At 34.2% G+C, this 8,132-nt stretch overlaps 1 pseudogene; it reads left to right on the top strand.

The window, feature by feature from the left end:
* The first annotated feature begins 7,413 nt into the window (after positions 1 to 7,413).
* On the top strand, positions 7,414 to 7,588 carry LOC136132357 (U2 spliceosomal RNA; annotated as a pseudogene).
* Positions 7,589 to 8,132: the final 544 nt, after the last annotated feature.

Genomic DNA, 8,132 nt, shown 5'->3' with positions numbered 1-8,132 from the left:
GCAGATAGAGAGGGCCAACTGTATATTTTAATACACAATACAGAAAATAGTTTTTTTCAGTCTTTCCTTATCTATTTTTCTTAAAACACTAGGAACATTTTTTTTAAGTTTCATTACAAAAAATCTATTGGAATTTTGACTGGAATTTCTAATTTGGAAAGTTTGTAATACCGACTCTTTAAAAACAGAACTTTATACCTGTATCCATAATATTTTAAGTCTCTAAGTTAAATTTATGTTATTTCTATACACTTCTTATTAAATTTCTTTTGAGGAATTTAATATTTTTATATATTTGTGTCCAAGGAGGGTTATTATTTTCATATTACATTTTATAATTAACGTTGACTGATATATAAGAAAAGCATTGTCTTTTGAAATATTAGTTTATCATCATAAAGAACTTATTCTTTAAGTTTTTTCCCTTTCTTTTTTTTTTTTTTTTTTTTTTTTTTTGCGGTACGCGGGCCTCTCACTGTTGTGACCTCTCCCCTTGCGGAGCACAGGCTCCGGACGCGCAGGCTCAGCGGCCATGGCTCACGGGCCCAGCCGCTCCGCAGCATGTGGGATCTTCCCGGACCGGGGCACGAATCCGTGTCCCCTGCATCGGCAGGCGGACTCTCAACCACTGCGCCACCGGGGAAGCCCTCTTATTTTTTTTAGATAGCAAAACTCTTATTTGCTAATGATAATCATTTGACCTTATTTTCAGTACTTGTATATTCTGTTGTTGTTTTTATGTTCATGTTGAGTTGCTTTGATAGCTTTGTGTAAAATGTATGAAGGTGTAATATTTTTCTTATTTCTGGTTATTATGAATTCAGCATAATGCTGATTCTTATTGCTTTTTAAATAACATTCATTTTTTTCTAAAAAAGTCTAGGATGGATCTTGCATTTTAGCTAATGCATTTTAGACCTCTTTTGAGATGATTGTATGGTTTTACAATCTGACCTATTGAGGAATGATGAACAGTCCTTGAATTGCTGGAATTATTTTTTAATTTATTTTGGATTATATTTTAATATATGATTTGATTTTATATGCTATTATATTATTTAAGAACTCGGACTCTATAATTAAAAATATAAATTTCTATACCATTACTTATTTTTATAAGGCTTTAATATTAGAGGCATATAAACTTCATAGTAATTAGAAAGTTTTGCTTCTTAGATTTAGAAGAATTATAACAATATTTGCCAAAAAATTTCTGAGTTATGGTTGACAACTTTCTTAATTTCTTCCATTGTTATTGGTTTATTTAGTTTTTCTTGAGTCAATTTTGATGATTCATAGTTTCTAAAAAATTTTTTTTCATTTAAAACAGACATGATTTATTAGCAGCCTTTGCCTGTCTAAAGAGGAGAAATTTGTGTTATTATATTTTATATTTGTTTTTGCTTTTTTTCCCTCTCTCAGCCATTATTTCTGGTGAAAGATAATTGCAGTGCTTCTCTGAAGGTTGAATGTAGTTTGTCATCTTCAGTTACTATCCAAATACATAGGTCTACTATTTACTTCCTCCATAATATTCTCAATAACAAAAGTCTATTAGCACTTCCAGTTTTAGACCATATCATCTTAGATTTAGATATTAGCAATAGTTAATATTAATCCAGCAATAAAGACAGGATACAACATGGTAGTTACCGGCTTAATTATATTTAAATTTTAAATTTTGATTAATTTTAACATTTCATTAAAAAAAAACTGAAAAAAGGGGAGAAATCAACTGCTTTTCAAATAACCCTTTCTTGAACTATAAAAGTACAGCCTGTTCTTGTTACCTAATTATATCCAGCCACATTTTAATATTCTCTTCTCACCTGAAGCTACAAACAAATTTTTGGAAAGAAAGGTGAAAGCACTGTTGCATAATTAGAAGACCCCATACTTATAAAACATCCTTGCACTTGTTATGCAGTTGAACATATTTTCTATTTCATTCTCTTCTTCAGAAATCCAAATTCGGTATTTGTTGGGTTTAACTGTATACTTTCCTTTGTGACTGATTTTGTCAATTTATATTTGCCTGTGCTTTTCTCAAGCTTGTTCTCCACATCTTAGGTTCACTTTTCAATTTGGTTGATTCTTCATTTGACTATTTCTAATAATTTTAACATTTTTATGACATAATTTCTCTCAAAGTATTTCCTTAGCTCTCTCCGTTTTTATTCAGTCTGTTTTCTCTTCTTTTCTCTTCTTAAAATATGGAGCCCATATTTTTATTTTTCTGTGTTCAGTGCTCATTATGTAAAATTTTATATTATTGGTTAATATATTCTTCATCTTAAATGTCACACTATATTTTCTTCTTTCTGTTTCAAATATTTTTTTCACATAAATAACTTATAGGTACTTTTTGTTTGTTTGTTTACTCAGCCATAAATGGGCAGCAGAATGAAGAACGATTATCTGAAAAATATATCAAATAAATTAAGTTCTTTTTGCACTCTTGCATTTTGTAATCCTTAAAAATCAACCTAGAGTATCGTGTAGGACTGGGTAGCCTAGGTGTATAAAATAGGTACCCCCCACTTTATGCCATTATTTAATATTTTACAGTAATGTGACCTTCCTATTTAGTTTGTAGTTTCATTTACATGTATCTTGCTCTGAAATAACTACAATGTGAGGAATTGTAGCTGTCTTTACTTTCTCATCCACAATTCATTATCTACCACCATCCCTTCTTCTGATTTCCACCTTAACTATGACACTATAACTGCTCTTCTCTCTAATACCAGTGACCGCCGTGGTCCATTAGCCAAGTCTAACAGACAATTCTTTCCTCTTATTTTCTTTAGGCATAGAGCAACATTTGGCCACTCCTTTATTCTTGAAACCTCGCCTCATTTAACTTCATTTCTTCTGCCTCTTCTATCTTAGTAATCAGTGTCTTGTCTTTGCTGGTACATAATGGAGTACCTGAGATGGTCCTGGATCCTTTTTCTCCTCTTTGTCTCTACCCACTTCCTAGATGATCTCCTGTAAACCTTTGGTTTTAAATACATTGTATATGCTGTGGGCGCCCAAGTTTATATTTTAAGCTTTGACATCTTTAAGTTCCAAGACTTCTATATCCAAACTGCCTACTTGATATGTCTTCTTTAATGTCTCATAAAAATCTCAAACTTGATATATCCAAAAAAATGTTTTGTGTTTTGTTACCTATTTCATTTATCTTCCTCCTTTAGCCTCCCAATCTCAGGAGTTGCATTGTTTCTTAAGAAACAATCATCCACTCAGTTTTTCAAATCAGAGATTGAGGATCCTCATCTGTATTACTTCTCAAATCTACACTCAGCAGCCAGAAGAATTTCTTAAGAACATAGATCATGTCACTTTGACTTTCCTACTAAATTCCTTTAATATTTTCCATTTCTAGTGCAATGATATTGGAACTACTTATCACAGCTTTATTTAATTCATGAGTCTTCATTTGTTCTTCTGCCTTCCTTTCCAAACTCATCTTAACCCTTTCCACAATCAGTCTGTATGCTTGATTATATTGTTCTGTTTTCTTTTTTATTTCAAGCCCCTTTCATTCACTGGACTTTCACCTGGCTCCTACAACTGCTGGATTGCTATTGCCCCATATTTTTGAAAGGCAAGTTTATTATCATCCTTTAGTTATCAATTTGAAAGTCATGTTCTCAGAGATGCCTTCATAACCACTGAATCTAAGGCAAGTTCCTCATCCTCCATTACTATCTGCTGCTATTTATCACAATCTGTAATCTTTTTTTTTTTTTTTCATGACAGGGACCTCACCTATCTGATTCATAGCATTAACTCAACTCCTTGTGTGGCATCTGCATGTCTAGATAAAGACTCTAGAGGCCCTAAGCATTGATAAGATTGTAGAGCCCTTCTCCAACAAACATTAAATTTAAAATATATATGAAACTGAAAAATAAGTTTGAAGTATAAGCTGATCTTTATCATGATGACTTTTTTGAGTGAATAACTTAGTAAACATTAGAATTTTTCTCATATTTTTGGTGATCCTACTTTGAAGGCACTTTTTTTAAAATATAGAAGTTTCAAGTGTACAACATCATCATTAGGCATCTGTATACACCACAAAGTAATCACCACCACAAGTCTAGTTACCATCCATCACCATTCAATTGACCCCCTATATCCATTTTCCCATCCACCCCCAATCCTCTTCCCCTCTGATAAAAACTAACCAATCTTCTCTGTATCTGTGAGTTTGTTTTTGTCTTACGTTGTTTGTTTGTTTAGATTTCACATATGAGCTAAATCATATTGTATTTGTCTTTCTCTGTCTGACTTATCTCACTTAACATAATACCCTCGAGGTCTATCCATGACATTGAAAATGGCAATATTTCATTCTTTTTATGGCTGAGTAATAGTCCACTATATATATATATATATATATATATATATATATATATATATATATATCTCACCTCTTCTTTATTCATTCACCCATTTTGAACACTTAGGTCATTTCTATATATTGGCTATTGTAAATAATGCTGCTATGAATATAAGGATGCATATATCTGTTTCCTGGCTGTCTTTGTAGTTCCTCTCTTTTTCTTTCTTCTCTTTCACTCTTCCCTCGTGTTTTGGTGGTTTTCTTTAGTGTTATATTTAGATTCCATTCTCATTTTACTTTGGGTAATTAAGGTTTTTCCTGATAGTTATTGAGGTTAACATATAATATTCTGTATAAATAGCAGTCTGTTTTAAGTTGGTAGCAACTTAAATTGGAACACATCACAAAACTTTTTATTTTTTTATTTCCCCCTGTATTTTATACTGTTGATGACACATTTTACATCTTTTTATTATATGCATCCCTTAACTAATTATTGTAATTTAAGTTAATTTTACTACTTTTGTCTTTTAACCTTCATGCTTGCTTTACAAGTGGTTGATCCATTCTATCTTTATTATATATTTACCTTTCCTAATGAGATTTTTACTTTTGTATGTTTTCTTATTATTAGTTCATTTCTTTTCAGCTTAAAGAAGCTCCTTTAACATTTCTTTTAAGGCTGGTTTAGTGGTGGTAAACTCCTTTAGTTTTTGCTTATCTAGAAAACTCTTAATCTCTCCTGAGTGATAACCTTGCTAAGTAGAGACTTCTTGTTTGGAAGTTTTTTTCTTTCAGCACTTTGAATATGTCTTGCCACTCACTTCTGAAAAATCTGCTGATGACCCTTATGGGCTTTCCCTTGAATATAACAAGTTGTTTTTCTCTTTGTGCTTTTAGGATTCTCTCTTTATCCTTACCATTACCACTTTAATTATAATGTGCCTTGGTGTGTGTCTCTTTGGATTCATCTTATTTGGAATAATTTGGGGCTTTCTGGACATGGATGTCTCTTCCCTTCCCCAGATTAGAGAAGTTTTTAGCCACTATTTCTTCCAGTAGTTTTTCTGGCCCTTTATCTCTTTCTTCACCTTCTGGGAAGAAGGTATAATGAGAATGTTATTCCACTTGATGTCCAAAAGTTCCCTTAAGGTATCTTCAATTTTTTAAATCCTTTGTTGAAGTTCTCATTTTGTTCATCTATTCTTCTCTTGAGTTTAGGGAACATCTTTATGACCATTACTTTGAGCTCTTTATTAGGTAGACTGCTTATCTCCATTTCCTGTAGTTCTTTTTCTGGGATTTTGTCTTGTTCTTTCATTTGGAACATATTCCTCTGCTTCCTTATTTTGCCTAAATGTCTGTGTTTGTTTCTATGTATTAGGTATATCAGCTACCTCTCCCAGTCATGAAAGTGGCCTTATGTAGGAGATGTCCTGTGGGACTCAGAAGCACAATCCCACCTGGCCACCAGAGCCAGGTACTCAAGGGGTGTCCCCATTGTAGGCTGCATATGCCTTCCTGTTGTGGGAGGACCATGCTTGTTGATGTGGCATGCCCTGGCCAGCTGTGAGGCCTGGGCAAAGCTGAGGGATGGGTGTAACTCTCATCAGGGTGTACCCATTGGAGGCGGGGTTAGAAGGAGAATTCCAGAATGGCACCCACCAGCACTGGCGTTGGCAAGGTAGCCTGAAAGTGCAAAAATTGTGCCTGCCAGTGTCTCAGTCCTTGGGGAGCATCCCAACTGATTCTTCCCTCTCTGGTAGTTGCTTTAAGGTTAGTGTGTACCCTTCACCTACGGTCCATGCACTATTCAATCTGATGTTTTTGTGCTGGTTTTCAGGTTGAGTGAGTCTATGTACTAGATTTTTAAGAGCGGATTTTCCATTCCCTGCAGTTCTATAGTTTTTCTGGGCATATTCCCTGTCGGTTTGGTTTACAATGCCAGGTGTTTTAGGGGCATATCTCTCCTGTGCAAGACTTAGGGGTTGGGGTACCTGATGTGGAGCTCAAATGCCTCGCTCCTCAGGGAGAAGATCCATACCTTTGTAACCCTTCCCAATTGTGGATCACTGCTGCTGGGGTGGTTTTTTTTTTCCCCTTGGTGATACCATGTCTCTGCCTCTCCTACCTGTCTTGATCTTTGTTTTGGAGGCTCTCTTCATCCAGTTTTCAGGTCCCTTTTTGAAGGAATTATTTTGTATGTAATTGTAGATTTATTGTGTTTGGGGGAGGAGGTAAGTTCAGGATTTTCCTATGCCGCCATCTTGAACCTTCTCCTGATAGCACTTTAAATAAGTACTTAGGTTATCTTGTAGGTATTCTTATATTACTTAACAAATAGTACTTTATTAATAAATGAAGAGTGAATGGATATTGTAAATTTGATTGCAACATAAGGATTCCTAGTGCTTCCTGATATCTTAGGAAAAGAAAACTGCTCAATTCTTATATTCAGGAAGTCTCTTTTCAGGTGGAAGTCTCGAAACATTCTTATCAGGTATGTTTTTAATTCATGTAGAGTGGGACAAAAGCCTTGATGATCAACTGAAAATTGGCAATATAACAACTTTGCTGCCAATCAAAGATGGTGTGGAAGATGGAGAAACTCATAGGGGAAAAAGGTTTATGGTGAAGGAAGTTGCTGTCTCTGCTTTTACTGTTGCAACTATTACTTTTCTGGATATTATAAAGGAAGTAATTGAAGAAGGAGGCTATTCATAAGAGGAGAGGATGATCCTGGATTTAAGGCTACAAAGGATAAAATTTCCATTACTTTAGGACACTGTGCTGATTATTACTCCTGCAGAAGACTTTACTTTTATTTTGATAAATACAGTTTTATTAAGGGATTGGTCTTCAAAAGTTTGCTGCATACCCATTACTTAGTCAACTCCAAAAATTGAATTATGATGTTTTTAGATAATATATCATCATTGATTTTCAAAAGGAGCTCAATGTCTTTTATCTCAAGGACAATTTTAGTTTCAAGATTCTTCTTATCCCCACCATTGTTTCTCACCACCCACCATCTGTTGTGAATATTAGTAAGGATAATCCCTTCTCAGCCTTTTGGCTAAGATCAAGTGTAGTATATTAGTAAGGATATGCACTTGCTTTTTGCCTTCCTTTAGTATTCCAATTTCTAAAGAAAGTAGAGATCCTGGGAGATATTGCCATTTTTCAGGTTTATTACCTGGCAAGTGTTTTTGACAGACCAATTACAATTTTGCAAAACAACATTCTTATATTAATATAAAATTGGAAGTCCACCATAGAAAATGCCTTCAGTAGGGCTGATAAACATAAGAAATAGATAAGGAATATGGACATGGAGAGAGTGTAGCATGTCTTTTTCCTTTTCATTATTTACACCTTCTATGGATTTGATGTGGCGAAAGATTCATCTTGCCATATTCAAGAACCTTACAAGTCAGCTTTGACATAGAAGATGAAGTAAGTTCTTCAGTTTCATAAGGAGGATATTTCTGTTGATGATCTTTCTACACTGAAACAGCATAATAGATGAAAGAAAGTGAAACATAGCCCAGAATGAAGAAATGTAAATATACAAATTAATCACATCTGAAATAAAAGGCAGGTATATTTTATTGTTCATTTTGGTCAATTTCTGTGAGTGGCTGGATGAGGGACAACACTGTAAATCTGCTCCTGCATTGCTATCTTTCCAGGAGGACTTACTCACAGTTCAGAATCCAGACTGAAATAGAGTTCGTTATTCTTTTTACAGCATCACTGCAGGTGTTCCTTGCCT

The sequence above is a fragment of the Phocoena phocoena genome, chromosome 12 (genome assembly GCF_963924675.1).
Source record: "Phocoena phocoena chromosome 12, mPhoPho1.1, whole genome shotgun sequence".
NCBI lineage: Eukaryota > Metazoa > Chordata > Mammalia > Artiodactyla > Phocoenidae > Phocoena > Phocoena phocoena.
The sequence above is the reverse complement of the archived record's forward strand: the minus strand, read 5'-3'. Positions and strand labels throughout refer to the sequence as shown.